General features: G+C 43.9%; 1 protein-coding gene and 1 pseudogene across 1 annotated transcript in view; one reads left to right on the forward strand and one right to left on the reverse strand.

Moving 5' to 3' along the window:
* The window catches only part of LOC126470046 (protein DENND6B), a 211,371-nt gene that overhangs the window by 143,058 nt on the left and 43,473 nt on the right, over window positions 1-24,840 (reverse strand). The gene's annotated exons all lie outside the window — the stretch shown is intronic.
* Window positions 13,485-13,602, forward strand: LOC126472003 (5S ribosomal RNA; annotated as a pseudogene).

Raw genomic sequence — 24,840 nt, forward strand, 5'->3', positions numbered from 1 at the left:
ATGACAGGCTCCTCGTCGTATGTTCAGTAGAGTCTCAATTCTGCGTACGGCATCACGATGGCCATATTCATGTGTGGTGGCTCCAAGGATACTGGAAGTTGTCCGATTGCATTCGTCATCGTTATACGGGTCCAGGACCTGGCATAATGGTATGGACCACACAGGTTTTTTATTTCCGACATCTTAACACCATGTCAACAAAATAACGCAATACCACATATTGCCCCTACTGTCCTGACGTACCGCCACACAGAGGCTGTCGACTGTTACTCTGGCCAGTACGCTCTCCTGATGTTCCATCTATCGAAAACAATCATGGGTTGTCCACGTATTGGCACACCGCCACTCTCTACCCATTACGAATGATAAACTCTGGCATACAGCTGGATCAACATGGAGTGGTGGTGATGATGGTTGGTTTGTGGCGCGCTCAACTGTGCAGTCATCAGCTCCCATACAAAGTCCCAACTTTTTCCCAGTCCAATTTTGTAAATAGTCCAATCTATTCATTGTCACAAATGATGATGATGAAATGATGAGGACAACACAAACACCCAGTCCCCGGGCAGTGAAGATCCCCAACTCGGTCGGGAATCGAATTCCGGACCCCGTGATCCAGAGGCAGCAACGCTAGTCACTAGACCACGAGCTGCGGACGCAACAAGGAGTGGCGTACCACGTATCTGCCATGCAAAGTCAGTTTGACTTGATGTGTAGCCAGGTTAGTCACTGTTGCTGCTGGAGGTAACACCTCTACATACTAAACTTCGCACCCTGTATAGTCCCAAAACCACCTAAAATTTAGTCATGCATTCTTCGTTATATACTGCATATGCACAATAAGTGAAACTTCGTTGTGTGCTATACTTCCTTGTGTCGAAATTTGAATGGATAGTACTGTACTTTCAACCCTTATTGCCTTCAGTTTCCGTGCCAGCCTTATTTACTAATACGGAGAGTGACATTATTTAATATAGTCTGCAATAACAAACCTTCCACTCTACACGGCCTTCATACACTGCCGGGGAAAATGCAACATCCTCAAGGAAAAGGTCTTTACTGACAAGTGATGTATTTCATCATTGTAGGAATATATATTACAACAAACCCAGTCCAAATGAAACACACATATCACAGTAAAGTGTGCCGAAACAGTCGCATGCAAGGATCATAAAGTGCCTAATGGTATACTGCGATAGATTGTCTCAAGCACTTTTTGTTGCAATTCGGCAGTGCTTCTTGCAGGCCCCGAGAACGATTAAGTTCCCGCTTCATCATGTCCCACACATATTCAATTGGCGACGGATCTTGATCTTGCTGGAAGGGCAGTTGTACACCATGAAAAGCACGTTGAGTCACGGCAGCCGTGTTTGGACGTGCATTGTCCTCCTGAAAAAGCACATTACCTTCCTGTCGAAGAAATGGCAGGAGAATGGGTATAACATCCCGTGCAAAGAAGTGGGCACTGATTACTGTACCCTGCAGAAACACCACATGTGACCACAAGTTGTAACTGATGGCCACACGCTCTATGAAACTTGGGATGGGGCCTGTGTGTCGGGGCGAATGCACTCTGGAATGGGCAGCTCAACGTGTCTGCGCCGTACATGGGTACATCCATCACTCGCATACAGACAAACTATTCTTATCACTGAAGAGCCGGCCGCGGTGGCCGTGCGGTTCTGGCGCTGCAGTCCGGAACCGCGGGACTGCTACGGTCGCAGGTTCGAATCCTGCTTCGGGCATGGGTGTGTTTGATGTCCTTAGGTTAGTTAGGTTTTTAAGTAGTTCTAAGTTCTAGGGGACTTATGACCTAAGATGTTGAGTCCCATAGTGCTCAGAGCCATTTGAACCATTTTTGAGCCATCACTGAAGGCAGCAGAGCACCATCCCACTCTCCAGCCAACTCTTTCACGGCGTCAGAGTATCCATGTTTGGCGGTGTCGATGTGTCAGTGGTCTCCTGACAAGAGGCACACGCCTGTTAATCCTGCTGCAAGTCGACAGTTTCCAATGGTTCCTGGTGAAACAGCAGGTACAACACGTGCCCCAATTTCATCCTGGGATGATATTCGGTGGCCGCCGCTATTCTCACAATGCATCGATCTTGACCAGCATCTGTGCTACGCGAACATCCAGATCCTGGTCAACAGTTGTGAGAATGTTCCATGGACCACTGCTGAAAGCAATGAACCACCGAAACACTGTGCCCAAACTGTCGATACGTCCATCCACCTTCCCGCAGGCCCACAATGCGACCCCGTTTAAATGACTGGAAATGTTCAACAGGAGTACGAACACGTCGCTGTGGCATAGTTGTACCCTAGAATGAATGTTGCAAACACTGCTCACCTGTAAACTCAGCACAGACACTGCCTGCAGAGTCAAAACAGAGTGGGCACATACTGGCCTCCTGTGTGCCATCTGCTCGCCGGTGACCGTGACAAATGAATCACTGACAACACTCCAGCAACTCAGTATGCACATACTATACCCTGGTGCTACTGAGCACAGTCCTTGAGGATGATCCTTTTTTTTTATCCAGCGTAGTTACGGGGCAGCTCCGATGCACCGTAAGACAAGGGTAGCGGGTTCGAGTCCTGCCTCGGCCATGGAAAAGGGGGTGGGGATTAAAATGTGGCGTTCCGCTGTCCGTCCTACATACAGCTATGGCGTGTGAAATAAAATAATGAATCATGTATTCCGTATGTTCAAAGCAGGAATAGAGACTTACCTTACGCGGGGTTAAGTGGCTGTAAGAAGGGGAAAAAGTCATTAAAAGCTTTTCTTCATTTAGCAACACAAAAAACGCAATTGTACGGTAGCAGCACAGGCCGTTTTATAAGCTAGGTAAGAGGCAGTAATGCATCAGACAATATGGTTATTCATGCAGTACATTTAGAAATGGCTGCCTGGCAACACTGACGCAATGTTTGTTGGGTTCAGCGAGCCGGAAGCCCATAAATGAAAACCAAAATACTCCACTGTGTGTTCTTGTTAGCAGTTAATGGCATGGGAGTGCCCCTTTCTGCAGAGATAATTGCCACTTTATTGAAACACAGTTCGTACCCGTAAACCGAGAGGTACAGCGTTGCTAGAGATATGGGTCCGTCATCCGCGCAACAAAATATTCACTAAAAAAGTGTGTTGTGTCGGCGCTAACTCTAACGTCAATCCCGCGGAAAAACCCAAGATACTTTTATAAAGAGACATGTTAATTTTCTGCTCTGTTAATTTCGACTGCTTTTTATTCAGCAATATGACGGTTTATTTATTTCTTGTGTTGCGTTTCCCCAGGTGTTTATCGATGAATACCTGCAACTTATCTTTCATTTAATCCACACATAGGAGAGCAGACACACGTCAACAGTCACACAATAACGCTCGGTTTCCTGCCGCTAACACGTCAGACTTTCACGTAAGCTGCAGCTGCGTATTACTTTTTCAGGTATTGCGTATGCCGTGAACAACGGAAAGCATCTGGACACGCATATCATGCTTTTAAAGAAACTATTACGGTAAAGTGAAGATGAAGTCAGACACACACAGAAATTGCTGTACGCAAAAGACGTTTTGTCGGTTAGGATCGAGTCATTGTGCTTACATGAACGTGTAAATTAAAATTCTGTAATAGTTATTTCTTAAGAGCAGGAAAGTAAAGGCTTCCCATGAAGTGTCCCATAAATCATCATAAAGAACAATCGTTTTTAAATCGGTAGATTGTGATAGTGTCTTCTGTTGTCTTTGTGCTTAGTGCAACATACATACATACGTTTTCGGTACCATGGGCTTCGGATCAGTATCTTGGAAAACAACATTATCTTCTGTGTATAGTGGTTTCTAAGTATGTGAATTTACAACGTACTGTCCGTTACACCGCTCATCAAATGGAAGTTTATCTCCAGCCAGTCTTGCATCATCAAAATGGCATACGATCCCTTTTCTTATTTTACACTACTGGCTATTAAAATTGCTACACCAAGAAGAAATGCAGATGATAAACAGGTATTCATTGGACAAATATATTATACTAGAACTGACATGTTATTACATTTTCACACAATTTGGGTGCGTAGATCCTGAAACATCAGTACCCAGAACAACCACCTCTGGCCGTAATAACGGCCTTGATACATTGAATCAAACAGAGCTTGGATGGCGTGTACAGGTACTGCTACCCATGCAGCTTCAACACGATACCACAGTTCATCAAGAGTAGTGACTGGCGTATTGTGACGAGCCAGTTGCTCGGCCACTATTGACCAGACATATTCAATTGGTGAGATATCTGGAGAATGTGCTGGCCAGGGCAGCAGTCGAACATTTTCTGTATCCAGAAAGGCCCGTACAGGACCTGCAACATGAGGTAGTGCATTATCCTGCTGAAATGTAGGGTTTCGCAGGGATCGAATGAAGGATAGAGCCACGGGTCGTAACACATCTGAAATGTAACGTCCACTGTTCAAAGTGCCGTCAATGCGAACAAGAGGTGACTGAGACGTGTAACCAGTGGCACCCCATACCATCACGCCGGGTGATACGCCAGTACGGCGATGACGAATACACGCTTCCAATGTGCGTTCACTGCGATGTCGCCAAACACGGATGCGACCATCATGATGCTGTAAACAGAACCTGGATTCGTCCGAAAAAAATGACGTTTTGCCATTCGTGCACCCAGGTTCGTCGTTTAGTACAGCAACGCAGGCGATCCTGTCTGTGATGAAGAGTCAAGGGTAACCGCAGCCATGGTCTCGAGCTGATAGTCCATGCTACTGCCAACGTCGTCGAACTGTTCGTGTAGATGGTTGTTGTCTTGCAAAAGTCCCCATGTGTTGACTCAGGGATCGAGACGTGGCTACACGATCCGTTACAGCCATGCGGATAAGATGCCTGTCATCTCGACTGCTAGTGATACGAGGCCGTTGGGATCCAGCACGGCGTTCCGTATTACCCTCCTGAACCCACCGATTCCATATTCTGCTAACAGTCATTGGATCTCGACCAACGCGAGCAGCAATGTCCCGATACGATAAACCGCAATCGCGATAGGCTACAATCCGACCTTTATCAAAGTCGGAAACGTGATGGTACGCATTTTTCCTCCTTACACGAGGCATCACAACAACGTTTCACCAGGCAACGCCGGTCAACTGCTGGTTGTGTATTAGAAATCGGCTGGAAACTTTACTCATGTCAGCACGTTGCAGGCGTCGCCACCGGCGCCAACCTTGTGTGAATTCTCTGAAAAGCTAATCATTTGCATATCACAGCATCTTCTTCCTGTCGGTTAAATTTCGCGTCTGTAGCACGTCATCTTCGTGGTGTAGCAATTTTAATGGCCAGTAGTGTAAGTTTCTAATTGTACAGGTGGTGCATAAATAATGACTATACTTCTAGCTGAGTTGTACATTGAAAACATGACCCTGGCCAGTGAAACTTTATTCTGAGAATTGTAGCACACATCAGAGCTATACACTATGTAGTCAATATCTCAGCACACATTACTATTCCGCGATCGGATGATGTTCTGGCGGTAATCAATTTCCGTACATGTACACCACGTTGAATCGGTAATTACCATACAGAATACATCAGAAATGCTTCCCGTATACCGCTGATATATCGTTTTTTGTCTTTTCGACTACATTCTTGGTAAAGTACCAAAGGCAAACAGAAAAATAAAAAACACACGCTGACCTTGGGGGAACGAGGTGGACATGCAGTTGCATTCCATCGGATGATCCAACGAAGTTTGTCCACCGTCTTACTGAAAAAATACATTGGCCACATTCTGACTCCCGAAATTCTGCAACTGTTGTCTAACTCCACTAGAAGCATGGGAAGTCGGTTCATCCTTACAACTTAACAATGACAGAACGTAGGCACCTCCTTGATAGCGGTTAAAGATGTCTACGACATACGATATCAAATGTGGACTACCATTTAACTGACACTTTAGCATTTTATACGCTGACATTTGTGAAGAACTTTGTGCACCGGTGCTCGTCGCATGCCGAAGTTCCGATTGGCAACATGGACTGACTTCTTGGGGGCCTCCTTGCTAAAGACTCATGTAACTCTTCGGCACTTCGATGCGCAAACTTAACACAGTTGCCAGTCAGACTACCTGCAAAAGAGAGAATATATGTCATGTCGTTGTAATTTTCCCATTAATTTTTTACGCGTCGCTTCCGTTATCTCTGACTTACTGGCTTTATGCATAATCAGTTTTTTATTCTGTAGCGGAAGGTATTGCCATAGCAGGGAAGCAGGTCCGTGTCCTTAATACTATACAGAACGTAAATAGCTCAACAGCCCCATGGCGTTGTATATCAGTTCATCGATTGAGCCCGAGTACACCACGCGCATAAGAATTGGACCACTATTTGTTGGGGGACGAAAAGAAACACGTCATCTGTTGGTATTTTCTAGTAAAGAGCATGCTGTGCTGCCCTCTGCAGTATGTGTGTAATTTAACACTGTTATGAATGCTAAGACATAACGCTATGTGTGCTGAAGTTCACTGTGTTTCAAATCTCTTACATAGCGATAATTAGCAACACTATTCGTAGTACTCAGGGCACTTGACATTTATTTGAGAGACCCAGTCCAAATTTCGTGTTGGCAATCAGTTGCAGCTAATGCTAGGACATGAAACTTCCTGGCAGATTAAAACTGTGTGCCGGACCGAGACTCCAACAGAAGAGCTTCTGTGAAGTTTGGAAGACAGGAGACGAGGTACGGGCGGAATTAAATATGTCAGGACGGGGCGTGAGTAGTGCTTGGGTAGCTCAGCTGGTGGAGCACTTGTCCGCGAAAGGCAAATGCCCCGAGTTCAAGTCTCTGTCCGGCACATAGTTTTAATCTTCCAGGAAGTTTCATATGAGCGCACACTCCGCTGGAGAGTGAAATCTCATTCTAAATGCTAGAACAGTTCGTTCAATTAAACCCCCAGACGGTATTTCTACTTATTCTTGCGGGACTGAATGAGTAGTCCGAATATTGTTTAATGATCTCGACATATTTTTTCACTCTTGGTGCTTGTCATAATATACTAAGTCTCCAGCACCTGGAATTCCCAATCTTCTCTACACGTCAGTGCTACAATAATAATAATTAGACTGTCTACAATGTCTGTAAGCGTCCGAACATATTTTGTTCATTTTAACACGATAATTTGTTCCCGACAGCCTTCAAAGTATAAAAACCTAAATATTCAAATAGTTTTTATGTGTGTTCTTGCGCTCCTGGACCACAACTACGTTTGTGATTTTACATGTTTTTACGCTATGTATGTTTCGTATTTTAATGTTTGTACTGAATATGCTGTCTTGCTGGCAACTGGAGCATGATGTTAGTTCATGAACCCCCATCGAGAAGCATTTAACAAGCTCGCGATTCCGAAACTAACATGTACAGTCTTATGACAGTTTTATGCGCATGCAATCGTTAAAAAGGAATCTGTCTCTCTACTCAGTGATCGTAAGACAAATAAATGATCTGTATGTGGGATGTATATCCGTATCTATTGTTGAGGAAAATTTGTTACTTTCCAGCATAAATTTTCAACCCCTATAAGATAGCTCTGAATGTAGTCAAAAGGTTCAAATGGCTCTGAGCACTATGGGACTTAACTGCTGAGGTCATCAGTCCCCTAGAACTTAGAACTACTTAAACCGAACTAACCTAAGGACATCACACACATCCATGCCCGAGGCAGGATTCGAACCTGCGACCGTAGCAGTCGCGCGGTTCCAGACTGTGGCGCCTAGAACCACTCGGAATGTACTCAGTTGGAGATTTCCCTCTGGGAAAACACTTATTATCGGCAGACACACCCAATGTTCGTTTGACTATCATTATTGATATTACTATAAATTTGGTGGAATTTTAGAAGCAGTGTGCTAGTAACAAGAAGTCATGATTTTTATCTTGTCCAACCACCCTGATTTGACTTGTTTATGGTTCCTGCAATTCTTTATATCTGAATGTCAGGTTGACTCCTAACTATATGCATTTCTAACATTAGCCTCAAAATTCGTTAGCAGGAATTATACATTACAACAACGACGAAGGCAGTTGCATGTTTTTTCAGCACTTGTGAAAAGAGGAGTGTAACATCTGTGTCTGGAGTGTGTGGTTAGCTGATAAGGTAGCTTGATTACAGCTCTACAGTAGCCATTCGAAGGACAAATCACGGCCTAAGAAATAAATTCAACAGCGCGCAGTACCTTATATTTATCGTGCTACGATCTGTGGCTTATCACTCAGTGGGTAATTATTGCAGACTGAAGAGAGAGAAAAGTGTGGTAAAAAACCGTATTCTCTTGTGTAACGTGAAGTAATTTAATAAACAAATTGGAATTTTCTCTCCCGTTTTAGCATGCGATGAGGGCAGTAAATACACAGTGTCAGATAGAGACAACACCCGGAATGATGTATAGTTACCACAGAATATCAACTGTGCTTTCGCTCGACGCAAAATCTGTAGACACAACTGCGTTCATACTGCTTACGTGGGCACACAGTTTCCGTCTTGGAGGTATCTACATATTCTACCCTCAAGATATTTTACACAACGACAAGACATACATTTTAAATGTACGTCGGCACTTTGGAGATTACATTGACGTTTGTAAGAGAGAACGAATGGCTTTCACGCCGCACCACTTCTTTGCAGGGCCACAGAAAAATAAAGTGACGGATCTCACCAGCATACAGTAACACATAAGCGGTGTCTTTATCTCATGAAAGCTGGGCTACATGTCAAGGAGATGGTATACAATACCGTTTGAAGGTTTAACGTAAACCTCTCAGAAATAAAACTCCAGCGATCAATCCTTCGTTGGTGTGTCGAAGAGTATTCTTGAATTAGGAACAAGACTGCAAAATCTCTCACTACTTCAGCCTTCAATGATATGTTTTTGTACGTTGTATACAAGAGATTTGAACAAACGAGCAATCTATTTTTGGAAACTATGCCACGATCACACATATTTTCAACGCATTCAGAAAACTGCACAATGAGAAAACCCGTAAACATTAAATGAATTTGGTTCATATGGCTCTGAACACTATGGGACTTAACTTCTGAGGTCATCAGTCCCCTAGAACGTAGAACTACTTAAACCTAACTAACCTAAGGACACCACACACATCCAAGCCCGAGGCAGGATTCGAACCTGCGACCGTGGCAGCAGCGCGGTTCCGGACTGAAGCGCCCAGAACCACTCGCCCACAGCGGCCGGCTAAATGAATTTAATAAGACCAATGTTGTATTAGTAGTAGTAGTAGTAAACACTCTTACACTTTCTGACGCTCCATTGAATCACGTATTTGGAAAGGATGGACATAAATTTAAGCTGGTTTCTCTCTAATACTAATCAACAGTCTTAACCACTGAACCACATCTAACAGTTTCAAAGACACTCTTTCTGCCAGGCACTTAATTGTGAACTACAGAATAATCATGTAGATGTATATCCCTTGCTTGATGAGTCAGGATATTGTAGCACCCGCCTGCTACGCTGCAGTCAATCTATAGTAAGCTGCAAGTACGGTCCGTTTTTTTTTTTTTTTTTTTTTTTTTTTTTTTTTTTTTTTAAGGAGACAGGAACTGGTTAGTGGAGAATGGAGGAAAATGAGTTAGAGATCAACATCTAATAAATCTACTGTGCATACCACAAACGAAATCAGAGACGTTAACTGCCTCAGTGAGAATCCAACCGCTGAAGGATACAAAGACGGATGTTGACAACATCGGTAGCTCCGTGAGGCTATTTGCAGATGACACGGTTGTCTACAAGAAAGTAGCAACATCAGAAGACTCGTACGTACTCCAGGAGGACCTGCAGAGGATTAATGCATGGTGCGACAGCTGGCAGCTTTCCCTAAACGTAGATAAATGTAATATAATGCGCATACATAGGGGCAGAAATCCATTCCAGTACGATTATGCCATAGGTGGTAAATCATTGGAAGCGGTAACGACCGTAAAATACTTAGGAGTTACTATCCGGAGCGATCTGAAGTGGAATGATCACATAAAACAAATAGTGGGAAAAGCAGGCGCCAGGTTGAGATTCATAGGAAGAATTCTAAGAAAATGTGACTCATCGACGAAAGAAGTAGCTTACAAAACGCTTGTTCGTCCGATTCTTGATTATTGCTCATCAGTATGGGACCCTTACCAGGTTGGATTAATAGAAGAGATAGACATGATCCAGCGAAAAGCAGCGCGATTCGTCATGGGGACATTTAGTCAGCGCGAGAGCGTTACGGAGATGCTGAACAAGCTCCAGTGGCGGACACTTCAAGAAAGGCGTTACGCAATACGGAGAGGTTTATTATCGAAATTACGAGAGAGCACATTCCGGGAAGAGATGGGCAACATATTACTACCGCCCACATATATCTCGCGTAATGATCACAACGAAAAGATCCGAGAAATTAGAGCAAATACGGAGACTTACAAGCAGTCGTTCTTCCCACGCACAATTCGTGAATGGAACAGGGAAGGGGGGATCAGATAGTGGTACAATAAGTACCCTCCGCCACACACCGTAAGGTGGCTCGCGGAGTATAGATGTAGATGTAGATGTAAACTTAACACGGAAAGTCACTTCGTGCAGCCAATAGCATAAACACTCCTCCTTAGTCCGCCGCTCCTAGTCTGACATTGAGTGCACAGCCAGAATGAGAGTGAAGGGATATATACCAGTCACTTTCCACTACTATGGCGCTATCAGACGGCGTTTTGAATTATCATGTTACCTCGGTACAAAATAATTACGTGTTCAGCAACCTCACACAAACAATTAGGCTCCACAGAAATCTGTGTTTTAATCATTACCGACCCATGTAAAGTGCATCAGAAAAACACACACATGTACATTCAGCGTGCTCATTATGTTGTTGAAATCTAGAATGAGGTACCAAGTGAAGGAATTTCTGAAGTTGATGCGGTGCACCTATTAACCATGTATACGTCTCAAGTTTTGTGCATACAATCACGCTAGTTGTCTTGAGATTGTACACGAGGACAGAGTTCATCAACATCTCTTTTACAAAATTGTTACCTGCACTCTGTGAAGTTTATACGCTGTTTTTAAGACTGACAAAGCAGAAGAATCAGGAAAGCATTCACACAAAAGTGAAAAATGTTTGCAATGTGTAAATTATTTCGAAGGCACGTTTTAAAAATTAAAGGCAACTTTTTTTCTGATGAAACTACGTCTCTCTATGCTAAGAAAATTGTTATTTTGCAGCTCTTTACCTACTCTGCTGATAGAGAAGTCACTCCCTTGGTGCACAGAATGTTGGCGTTACTAATGAGCAATAAACTTATATGAATGCTGCTAATAAAATTATAGGTCAATTTAGTTTAAACTGTACCAGGGTGCCGTCTTAAAAATAGTGTCATACACGCACATGCGCTCGCCTTCATACAGCAAAAGAATCGAATTTCGGCCGGCCGGAGTGGCCGAGCGGTTAAAGGCGCGACAGTCTGGAACCGCACGACCGCTACGATCGCAGGTTCGAATCCTGCCTCCGGCATGGATGTGTGTGATGTCCTTAGGTTAGTTAGGTTTAAGTAGTTCTAAGTTCTAGGGGACTTATGACCACAGCAGTTGAGTCCCATAGTGCTCAGAGCCATTTGAGCCAATCGAATTTCGAAATAAAGTAGAGTGGTACATGCTGTGTACGACAATTGCCTATACAGTAGAAAGAAGAAACCTATTCTGCATCACCAGCATACGGTTAAAGATGGTTTACAATGGGGACCTAATTGATTAAGGCTCCGACACCTCTCTTAATTGAGCGAACCGTGTGCTGATGCTTCACACAGTCTTATGATAGACCCTGTTGTCACTAATAGTGGATGGTGCTATATGTGTAAAGAAGTGATAATGTAAAAGGGGGGGGGGGGGGAAACAATCAGGGTAGCTAGGTGGAACAACAAATGCAACAAATTCAGATGGTTGTTGCAACATCTAAACGAAGGTTACTAACGCACTGTCGATTCAGCCTTAATATCTTTTAAGAAATCTGCAAGGTTCACCGTTAAAAAAACCAACCGCAGCTATTCTTTGTTGTTCGGGTCGTACGACTGGCTCTGAGCACTATGGGACTTAACATCTGAGGTCATCAGTCCCCTAGAACTTAGAACTACTTAAACCTAACTAACCTAAGGACATCATACACATCCATGCCCGAGGCAGGATTCGAACCTGTGACCGTAGGGGTCACGCGGTTCCAGACTGAAGCGCCTAGAACCGCTCGTCCACAAAGGCCGGCGGGTCGTACGGCTGGCCAGACTACTATAGCGTTGAAGTCCATTTGCATTCTCATCAAATCTGGCCTCAACAGGACTAGCAGACGTCTACACAATCCTTGACCGTAAATCTTCCTTGTTAGGTAACAACAGAAGCAACAGAATACAAAGATACTGGAGCCAACACTCGCAAAACCACCTGCATGTTTAACAGTAGAAAGTACGCAGTCTGACGTAGGCCTGTGTAAGTCTAACGTTGTAGTAAGAAGCTAGGTGATGAATCAACGGGTCAAATTAGTCGTCGTCGTTTGTTGTTTAATTTTCTTGTCGTCACTGAGTCGTACAATCGCTTTTTCGTCACAGGTTAGTGCAGATCACTTGGGACTTTGATTGCACTACAAAATTGCTTGAGTTATGGAGTGATTTACGAGTCACATAAGTTTCTTTTGAGATAAATTCTGCAGTGTTTGGCGATGTCGACAACAGAGTCTCAGACAGCCAATAGTTATTTCAGGTGAATTCATTCCAACTATAACTGTCATTTAAAGTTTGTTTTTCCTTTTTTGTATCACGTATGCCTCGCAAATTGTCTGAGAACCGCCTACAGCACTGCAAAATGCAGGGTGTATGAAAAGGAATCATCCGATCTGGCACGTCTATATTTCTGAATGTAATAAACATATAGAATGAATTTTGTTTCTTGATGAACGGGAAACTCAAAAAGTTTTTTTTCATACCTTTTCATAGGTGTTCAATATGCCCCCTTGAGATGCACGGCATATGTCTACGGGGTATTCAAATTGTTCCCACACTGCAGCGAGGAGTCTTGAGGTACAGCTTCCACAGCTGCTGTGATGCGATGTCTCAGTTCATTCGTTGTTGTTGGTAACGGAGGCGCATAAACACAGTCTTTTATAAACCCCCCACAAGAAATAATCGCATACAGAGGTCCGGTGACCTTGGAGGCCAGTAATGTAAGGTTGAATCATTTGGTCCAGTGCGACTGATCAGTCGTTCAGTAATCCTTTGATTTAAAAATTCTCGCACTTCCAGATGTCAGTGTGGCATGTAAGGCGTAACTATGTAAAACTCGAACGTTTGCTCTTTCCAACACTACGTCGTTCACGCACATACCTCAAATAACATAATTGTTTTGATTTTTTGCAATTCTGAGGATTCTTTTTTGATACACCCTGTACATTATCTGGGCCAGCGGCCTTGCTGCGGTGATAACACCGGTTCCCGTCAGATCACCGAAGTTAAGCGCAGTCGGGCTGGGCTAGAACTTGGGTGGGTGGCCATCCGGTCTGCCGAGCGCTGTTGGCAAGCTGGGTGCACTCAGCCCTTGTGAGGCAAACTGAGGAGCTACTTGACTGAGAAGTAGCGGCTCCTGTCTCGTAAACCGACATCCGGCCGGGAGAGTGGTATGCTCACCACAGGCCCCTCCATATCCACATCCAGTGACGCCTGTGGGCTGAGGATGACGCGGCGGCCGGTCGATACCGTTGGGCCTTCATGACTTGTTCGGGAGAAGTAGAAGAAGTAGTAGTAGTAGTAGTACATTATCTGATCAAAAGTATCCGGATATCCAAATGCAATGCTAAATGAACCACTAGATGTCATGAGAAGTGGACCAGCTAGTATAAAAGGAGACTGGAAGTATTTTGTTGTTAGTAGAGAAATACTGACAGCTGTGCATAGGGAGTTAAAAAGAATGGGACACAGTGGTCGATGGGCTCCTCTTAAGCCAAACATTTTCTGTGGTCAATGTTAAGCGACGCTTGAGATGATGTAAATAGTGACGCCACTGGACTGTGCATGACTGGGAACAAGTGATGTGGAGTGATTAATCGTGCTATACACCCTGTAGCAATCCGATGGAAAGGTCTGGGTTTGGCTAATGCCTGGAGAACGTTACGTGCCGTCATGTACAGTGTCAACAGTGAAGTACGGAGGAGGCGGTTTTTCGGTATGGAGGAGGTGTTTCTCGTGGTTAAAGTGGTCCTCTTATTGTTCTTAAGGAAACGCTAAATGTGGATGGATATGAATAAATTTTACTTCATTGTGTAATGCGTGTATAGGAACAGTTCGGAAGCGATGATCGTCTGTATCAGGATGTCAATGCACTCTGTCATAAAGCAGCATACGTCAGGCTATGGTCTGTGGACAACAATCCTGGAACAGACTGGCCTGAAACCTTTAGGATGAGATAGAACGTCGGCTCCGCTCCAGATCCTAGCTTCCCACATCACTAACTTCTCTGGTTTCGGCTCATGAGGAAGAACAGGCTGCCATTCCTCCACTGACATTCAGGCAGCTCACTGGGAGGCTGCGCGGCAGAATTCAAGCCGTCGTAAGGACGAAGGGTGAACACACTCCTTATTAATATAGATTAACATGTTTCCGGGTACTTTTGATCAGGTGGTGTACATAAACGCAAGTCGCTACAGAAACAGTACTCTGTAAGTGACATCTGGAGCCAACATATTCACAAGAGTCATAAATAAGCTAATAGTTGGAAAAAGTTAAACTTTTCTTGAAGCAATGTGTGTTGACACATTCTGTACTTATAGAATCATATTTCCCAAAGTAGTTGTTGTTGTTGTATTGACGTACGTTCTTCCCTTATTCGTCATCGAAGTGAAAAAGTGGAGTTTCAGTGAAGTGATCAAAACACAGCGGAACAGAGCAGTCTACACGCTTGACAAGGACAATATATGAATACGCTACATCAGTTTCGACGTTCCCACACTGCAGCAGACCAATATCAGAAGCCACATATGTCACATTATCAAATCATGGCACAGGAAATCGGCTTCGTAACCAGATCACTGTCAGGTATATGTTGCCACAGCTCTGTATTTCAATCTCGAAAGGTGATTATAGGTAACTGAGTGAACACAGAAGATGAAATATCGATCATGTAACGTGACCTTAAGTTTGTCAGTCTGCAAGCGTACAAAAACAAGGCGCCTGGCATAGAGTTTGTAAATTCAAAAAAACTCCCTTCAGACAGGCAGTATTTGGTTGTCGTTGGTGGTAGTACATGTATCTGTAAGTTAAGCCGGCACGTTAGCTCAGCGTGTTCGGTCAGAGAGCTGGTTGGCCTCTGTAATAAAAAACTGAGTGGAAGGATCAACAAACGAACTTTAACGGATGTCATGTGACGTCCGCATCGACCAAACACAACGATCAGACGAACAAAACCGTGGGGGGTGGGGGATGTGGCTAGCGTTGCTGCCTCTGGATCACGGGTTCCCGGGTTCGATTCCCGGCCGGGTTGGGGAGTTTTCTCTGCCCGGGGACTGGGTGTTTGTGTTGCCCTCATCATTTCATCATCATCATTCGTGACAATGGCTAGATTGGACTGTGAAAAAACTCACAAACCAAACATCATCATCATTCTCCAATAGGACTGTAGTAGTTGTGTCCTGGCCAGGAATCTTGAAGAAATAGACCTCTGTCAGCAACATTTTCACGAATGCTTTTCATGGGCTCTTTAGCCATTTTTCCCCTTTTACTCGCTTCACATGGATGTTCCATCGACACATTGTTGCTAGACTGGTATCCAAAATTGAAGCAGCAAACCGCTATTTCCCCGTCCTGTGTTTAATTCGCGATATAATCACACGAACTCTCAACAGATGCCCGTCCGATTGTGTTCTGCACGGAAGATGGCATTCCGGTCAACGGACAATAACGCCAACGATGGCACCAGGGCTACTCCCAAACGGGGCAGTGTTTATCGGGTAGTCCCACATCTACAATCGCCGTGTACATAATCACTGGCGGCGCAGTATGGCACAGCTACCAGACACTCTCCGGTGGAGGGCCATAGGATAGTCGCAAACTGTGGCCCGATGGCTTAATGTGAATCGTTCTGTTGTTTCTCGGATGTGGCGATGGTTTAGAGAGACCGAAACTGTATCCCAAAGACCACGGCATGGCTGAACACATGTGACATCAGAAAAAGAGGACCGGTTTTGGCCGTAAGTGTACGACGATACCGCCTTAGTACTGCATAACTGGCGTCTGACCTTGTAGCATCCACTGGACGTGTTGTATCGAAGCAAACGGTGTACAGAATGCTTCAGCAGAGTGGATTTTACTGTCGAAGACCTGCTGCATGTGTACCTCAGACGCGTCTTCACAGAAAGAAACGTCTCGAGTGGAGTCGTCAACATGCCACCTGGACAGTCGAACAATGGGCCAATGTTCTTTTCCAGATGAGTCCCGATATGGTCTGAAGAGTGATTCTCGACGGATTCGCATTTGTTGTGAACATGAAACACGATTTTGGGACCCAAACATTGCGAGAAGAGACCGATAACGAAGAGGATCCCTCATGGTGTGGGCAGGGACTATGTTTACCAGTCGAACACCTCTCCATGAAATTCTACGGGTGAATCAGCAAGGTTTAACTGCTGTCAGGTATAGTGACGAGATCTTGGGACCCACTGTGCGGTTGTTGCGAGAAGCTGTGGGTCCAGACTTCGTACTGATGGATGGTAATAGTCGACCTCATAGATCACAGGTTTCTTTGGAAACGGAAAATATTGCACACACGGCGTGGACTACTCGCTCTCCCGATTTGATTCCCATAGGGCATGCACTAGCGAGACGTGCTGCATCACGCCAGCATTTGCTGAACATTCTCCAACATCTGCGAGCAGCTCTGCAGGAAGAACGGGAGTTATTGCCTCAACGTCCACCTGCTTAGCTGGGTCGGCCGCGGTGGTCTCGCGGTTCTAGACGCGCAGTCCGGGACCGCGCGACTGCTACGGTCGCAGGTTCGAATCCTTCCTCGGGCATGGATGTGTGTGATGTCCTTAGGTTAGTTAGGTTTAAGTAGTTCTAAGTTCTAGGGGACTGATGACCACAGCTGTTAAGTCCCATAGTGCTCAGAGCCATTTGAACCATTTTTTTGCTTAGCTGGGTGGTAACGTGATCGCTCTCCAATGCAAGCGGGCCCGGGTTCGATTCCCGGCCTGGTTGGAGATTTTTCTCCGCTCAGTGACTGGGTGTTGTGTTGTCCTCATCGTCATTTCATCCTCATCACCGGCGCGCAAGTCGCCCAATGTGGCGTCGAATGACATAAGACTTGCACTTGGCGGCCGAACTTCCCCGGATAGGGGCCTCCCGGCCAACGATGCCATTCACTCATTTCATTGCCTCAACATGAGACTGATGACATCGTTTACAGCATGTTCCGTCATTGTCAGGCCTGTATTGCTGCCAGAGGTGGTCACACCCACATTAACCAGTTGTCACAATGTGTATGCAAATCCGAGAAGTTGGAAGAAAACGAAGAACATGATTGTCTGCATGTTGCATTTCTTGTTACATTTCTTGTATTTTACTATCACTTGTTTATACTGCTTTGCGGCAAAATAAACGTAACCTTGCAAAATTTCCGTTTGTTGCTTTAATTTTGGACACCAATGTAGTTGACATGCAACTCGCGCAATGTTATTCCTGCAAACAAATGATAACTTCGTTCGTCAGCCTAGCATTCATGGACTTCTATTGTGTAACTGTGTGTGTGAACCTAGAACACTATTGACCTCTCCCCCACGTCACAGTGTCGAAGAAAACTATAATTCATTACATAAAAAAGGCGTGTCAAATGTTTTAGTTTTTGCTTTTAGACAAATTATTTCGCAGAGCGTTTGACCATTTTTTTCATAATTTTTTTTAAATTTTCAAGATTTGTCCAGAAACATGACGTATAATATATTTAAATGTTGACCGGTATTCTGTTATTATTAAGAATATAAAGATTAGGAGAAAGCTAAGGAGTTTCATTTTATGCTGTGATTTGATGTTTTTTGACGTTTCATTTACATCGCTAGCAGCAGACGTGAGTGAAATATTTCAGTTTCCCCTTAAGGGGGATAGGACGTCAAACGGGCCGACTTGGAGCAGGAGAGGCACCACAGGACATTTTAATTTCCACTGTCTATACTTTTACAAGTAAATTTATAAAACTTTTGTCAGCGTGACCAGGAAGGATTCGGGATTCACACTCGTAGCAGCGGAAGTTAAAAAACATAACAAAATAATTTTTTTACATGTGAAATTTCATCATTTTTTTCACTTACTATTGGCTTCATTTGTTGCTATAGGTACACTTTTCTTCATAAGTAAAAGAGACTGTTCGACGAATTTTGCACAGCATACAAACCATACTTACAGGTGTCTGAAACTCTAGAATCTATTTAATTTATGAAAAAATGAATGAGCTGTTACGTTTTAAACTTTATGTTTAGAAAAAATCAAATTTTGTAGTTAATTATCTCAATTCTTACCACAGTTTTTTTTATAGATTTGGAAAACTCTAGAGTTTCATACACCTGTAAGTATGGTTTGTATGCTGTGCAAAATTCATCAAAGAATCTCTTACTTGTGAAGAAAAATGTACCTATAGCAACAAATGCAGCTAACAGTAAGTGAAAAAATGACGAAATTTCATATCTAAAGAAATTTATTTTGTTATGTTTTTGCACTTCCACTGCTATGAGTGTGAATCCTGAATCCTTCCTGGTCATGTTGACAAAGTTTTATGAATTTATTTATAAAAGTATAGACAGTAGAAAATAAAATGTCCTGTGGTGCCTCTCCTGCTCCAAGTCGGCCCGTTTGACGTCCTACCCCCCTTAAGTAACTAAGTAAGCTTTCTTAATTACCCTGATTACTTTCAACCAATTGAATCTTTCTGTGCAAAACTAGACTGCACGCTGGTAAGCTGGATATCCCATTTGTTAATTTCTCACTCTCCGTTTGCTTATGTAAATCGGACAAAAATCAGCTGCGTAATATCTAGGGAGCCTCGTTCTTGCTCTGCCCAAACCTTTGGCCGAACAGTGGCTCTGTCACTATTGCACATGCGGGCTTGAAATATGTCTTAGTCTTTAATGACCATTTATATGAACGCGTGGTGTCTGCTCTTTCAGACATATCCGAAAGAACGTACACCACGTGGAATCCGCAGTTGTGACACATCATATGTAAATTGAAGGTGGAGGGGGGAGGAAAGGAAAGGAAAGGAAAGGAAAGGAAAGGAAAGGGACTATTGATGCCAAGTGCATCGGGATTTGACGTGGGATCAGCGGCAACGAGTAAATGTGTGTGCCGGACTGGGATTCGAACCCTGGATCTCCTGCTTATTAGGCAGCTGCGTTAGCCACTGCGCCACCCGGACAGTGTTTATCGCGACTGCGCGGCGTATCTCGGCACAACTCTCGGCCGAGCCACACTCCCGCCGAGCGCCACGTATTCATATAACTGATTCCCTTCAATGGGCAACGAATCCACCTTCTTCAGTGCGGATGCAGGATTACGTCTGACCTGCGGGAATCTCCAAGTGGTGAGCGTGGAGGACCTAGATAGGGACTGCGAATAGGTGGCTCTCGGTGGGAATGTGGGTCGGCCGAGAGGCATGCCGAGGTAGTCCGCGCAGTTACGATGAACACTGTGTCCGAGTGGCGCAGTGGTTAACGCAAGTGCTTAGTAAGCAGGAGATCCCGTGTTCGAATCCCGGTCCGGCACACATTTTCACTCATCGCCGCTGATTCCGCGTAATGTCCCGAAGCGGCTGACATCAATAGTCGCTTTCTCCCCCCTCCATTTTCTGTTCATATTTAATGACCATTTTCACTTCTGCCGCGAATGTATAATGATACGGTTTTATATTTTTTTACGAGCTATAACTAAAGGGAAATTTTATGTTCTCCCTTGAACGCTTGGAGAAAGGCTGAGTAAAGGTGTCCAGAGAAGGTGCTCTGCGAGCTTCCAGAGGCCACTGTTGAATGAACCAGCTGCAGACTACTGAACTATTGTTTTTAGCTCTGTCGAACTGTGCTCTCCCAAATTCTTTGAAAGAGTTTAGTTCCTCTGTTTGTCTCCCCTGACATGACCCAGATCTTACTTTTTTTAGCGTCACCCAATCTGAAGTTACGTTGCAGTTGGATTTCGAACAGATGAAGCTATAACGATTCTAATATTGTCACATGTTCGGTCTCATTTCATCAGTACTCCACATCACACTTGTTCGTTACATTTTTTTTTTTTTTATGAAGATATGTATTCACGTTTCCTTATAGTTCCTTCAGTTGGTGGTAATACAATTTCAAAATCGTTGAAACTCTCGTACCCAAGTGTTGTTCCTTTCCCCTTGGTAAGTTTCCTTGCTAATTAGTGACGCAGTATGTCGCTTATTTGTACCGCGTGCTACTCATCGTCATTTCCGGCCGCGGAAGTGAGTGAGAGATCGCACGACGCCGTGACATCACGGTGAATGAAGTCGAGGAACGTGGTCTGTAGCACGCCAGTTAGTAATCTCTTCCACTGCCAAATTTAGGACAAAGGGTCAACACAGCTTATCGGTATCATATTCCACGGGTTGCAGCTAGACGTTTCACATTGCCACTCTATGTCCACCTTGGATGTATATTTTCATGATATCACCCACGCACACAAATATCATGTCCTTCATCGCACCTTTCGACGATTTTCACTGAGCCTCTGCCTCCCTCCCCCTTCCACACCACCACCGCTAGCTCAACTCCCAAGAAATTTGGAAGTCGACTGTCGTTGTTGTTGCTGCTGCATCTTTAGGACGCTCAACATCGCAGTCATCAGCACCCGCACGCTGACGATATAAGACAAATGGGACTAGCGCACACAAAATGAGGACAGCCTATTGCAAGTCGAGACCATCGGAGCCCGCAGAAATTTTCTCAAGGGGGACAAAATTCTAAAATTGACAATTTTCATATAACCAGTCAGTGTGTTTGGAAATGTGTCGTGCCCCAGTGACTAAATTTGACAAGAAGTACACAAAACTTTTATTACTTCAAACGACTGTTAGTTATCAGCTTAGCATTTTGAGGCAGATTGCTCGGATTCCTAAATGGTGAGCATATTTCAAAGGTATATGCAATTACACATTTTTGCATAACTAAAATCAATATGGATACCACCTTTTTGATCCAACGATCGCAAATTACAACCTCATACGATTACATCCAGAGTATCCAAATAGTTATAAAATAACACTACAAAATACCCACAAAAACTTTATTAAAATTCCCATAATAATATGCGGAAACTTAAAAGAATCTGCTACAGAAGAAAAGACAGAACAATACAAAAAACAGCAAATTAATACTCCTCGAATTGGAGAAATAGGGAATAAACTTTATGGAAGGCTTATTCAAATTTGATAGCATTTACAACAATTTGATAGCACACAAAACTTCGCATCTGATCACGTTAATGCATTTATTCATGGTTTCTATTTTTTATGTTAACTGGCGTAGTTAAAATTGAACAAAATGTGTTTAGAAAGCAATATTATTTGCGCTGGCCAGTAGCCTAGGGCCAGTATACCGCAAGACGAACGTTGGAGATGGACCAAAATCATGCTCCAATCGGATGGTTGAAGTGACCTCCAGCAGTTAAACCAATGCAATATTCAAGTTTTTGTTCGTCCATCCTTTTGGCAGGAGGTCTTTGGGAAGACGGTCGTTTACTATTCTGACAAAATAAAATACCTACAGCCGTCCTTATGATTTTATTTTATTGCAACCAGTTTCAGCCCTTCAATCCGCCATCTTCAGGCTGTAGTTAATGCGGAACACGTTGATATGATCCCCATATATATATATATATATATATATATATATATATATATATATATATATATATATATATATATATATCGCATCAGTTGCCAGCATAACCTAGGACGGTTAGAGTGATGACACATTATCTGCGTATCCAGTTATGCTGCCAACTGATGCGATATATATAGGGATCATATCAACCCATTCCGCATCAATTACAGCCTAAAGATGGCACATTGAAGCGCTGAAACTGGTTGCAACAAAATAAAATAAAATCATAAGGACGGCTGTGGGTGTTTTATTTTGTCACAAATGCAATATTCGTCTGAAGTTTGACACATTATTCTCTAGCCATGCCAACTTGATTGCAGGGTTCGTCGGTGTGCATGTGGCATTGGGCTCCAACGGAATTTTAGGTCTCAATTCATGGAAAGAAGAGGGTTATTCTGTAATCTGCAGCTGCGGACGCCTATGGTCGAGACATGAATGAAGCTGTACCTTATCTCGCATTCTTTTCACCTCTTGGCTATTATATGCTTACGTTCATTAGAGCTAACAGACCTAATAAATGCATATTTTCATTGAAATAAACCTCCAAAATCAAAAATGCCTCACAGAAAGAATCTACAAACTGCCCACAATCAATATCAGCCTCCACTCTAACTTTCTTGGTTTGTGTAATCGTGTGAACACGTTATCCTAATGTAAACCACAAACATACATTGCTTCCCATTAAAGCTGAAGTTCAACGAAGGCGGCAAGCAACAAACGTCAAACTGGCATGAAGTGTACAGTAAGCTTGGATATGCAAATGATTAGCATTCCATTTCAACTGAAGTAGATAAGTGTAACGCTGTCTACATTCTACATATAAGAAAAGCTTACGCAACTGGTTTCTCATTCAGACATGGCAACTGAATGTTGGTGGTCTGAGAGAAGATCGTGCTATGCATCGTATAAGAAGCCACAGTTCGACAGTGGCGGAATCGTGGACTATCGAGACTGTTGTTTGGTAGAAATCTCGCAACTGTCATGAAACATGGAAACGATAGTTTCTAAAGAGGCATACATGACATCAATGGCCCCCACGCGACTAGCACCCGAGACGACAGACATATTGTCCACTCGGCCGTGCAGGATCGTACACCCACGTCACGAACATTTAGTCATGACATGGGATTGTTTGCAGCAAAGAAGTACCCGCGCGAAAAGTGTGACACTGCCTGCAGCACCGCGAACTGTCAGCATGGGAATCATCGTTGCGGCCATCTTTGCGGTAGCAGAAGACGCGCCGACAACTGCGACAACAATGAACGTAGGAGTGACACCATAGAGCCTTTTCAGACGAGTCCTGGATCAGCGTACTGCATCACGCACGTGCATAGAGGTCCTGAAGAGAAAGAACGTTGCCAGATTGCATTCGTCATCGCCATACGGGTCGAGCACCTGAGGATGGGTTGCCATTCTGTACACATCACGATCACGTCTCGTTCGATATGTGGTAATATGGACAGAGGCGCTAGATTTGTGACATGTTACGGCCGGTGCCTGTGCCCTTTCTTCGAGATCACCTTAATGTCATCTTTCAACAACAAAACAACGCATGTTGCCCATTCTGTCGTGACCTGCCTCGACACGAGTTGCAGACAAATTATCACGGCCCCATCGCCAGCCCTGTTGTTTTTTGCGGCCTAAAGCAAAACAAAACCAAACCACTAGCCAGCCACTACGAGTGATGAACTCTGGCACACAGTTGAAGCAACAGGAAGTGATGTATCCCGTATCTGCCATGCAAGATCAGCGTGGTATGATGCGTAGCCGGCGTACAATCATTGCTGCTGCTAGAGGCGGCAGTTCTGTATGGCCGGCCTGAGTGGCCGTGAGGTTCTAGGAGCTAGTCTGGAACCGAGCGACCGCTACGGTCGCAGGTTCGAATCCTGCCTCGGGCATGGATGTGTGTGATGTCCTTAGGTTAGTTAGGTTTAATTAGTTCTAAGTTCTAGGCGACTGATGACCTCAGAAGTCGCATAGTGCTCAGAGTCATTTGAACCAGCCAGTTCTGTATGCTAAAGTTTCGGACCCTGTGTACCCTCAAACTACCTACGAATTTAATCACATTTGTCCTGTTAGACTGTATATGCACAATAACTAAAACTGCGTTATTTGATACCATTGGTGATACTGTTTTTTTTATTTAATTTATTTTTTTTTTAAGTGGCCAGCAGTGTGGAAGTGCAGAGGCAACACGTTATCTGTCGTAAACGTGTCACGCCTTTTTAAGTCTAATATTATGAACATGTAACTCTAGCATCTTCTCATAATACACCCTTAGGTGACATTCTTAAAGACATATACCCAACCAGTCAACTAGACAAAAGTAAAATACGAGGGTGTGATGAAAAGTAATTCTTCCGAAACTTTCATGTGAAAACTCTTACAGCTTCTTAATAAAACAAACATAAATATTCTATATCTTTATTCTTCAGGTCTATGTGTTTCAGCCCTCTGCCGCTAGAGGACTCCGAATTGGAGACAGTAACATGGCACGTGTAACGTAACTATGTCGGTACGTGAGAAACAGCGTGCTGCAATCGAGTTTCGAATTCCAAGTTTTCGTCCACATATGGAACACCCTCTCCTTCAGCATGAAAATGCCGGATCACTCACAAGCGCTGCGACATCTGCAGCAATCCAGCGTCTTAGGCTCACTGTCATCGACCATCTTCCATACAGTCCCGACTTGGTCCCGTCCGATTTTCATGTTCCCAAAACTTAAAGAACACCTTCAAGGACTTCACTTTGATAGTGATGAAGCGATGCAAGCAGAGGTGAGGTTGTGGCTCCGTCAACAAAGTCAAACAATCTACAGCGTGTTCGTCGCCAGGGTCACTATGTTGAGAAATAAACATATAGACATGAAGAATAAAGATGCAGACTG

Source organism: Schistocerca serialis, chromosome 3 (assembly GCF_023864345.2).
Source record: "Schistocerca serialis cubense isolate TAMUIC-IGC-003099 chromosome 3, iqSchSeri2.2, whole genome shotgun sequence".
In the NCBI taxonomy this organism is placed as follows: Eukaryota; Metazoa; Arthropoda; class Insecta; order Orthoptera; family Acrididae; genus Schistocerca; species Schistocerca serialis.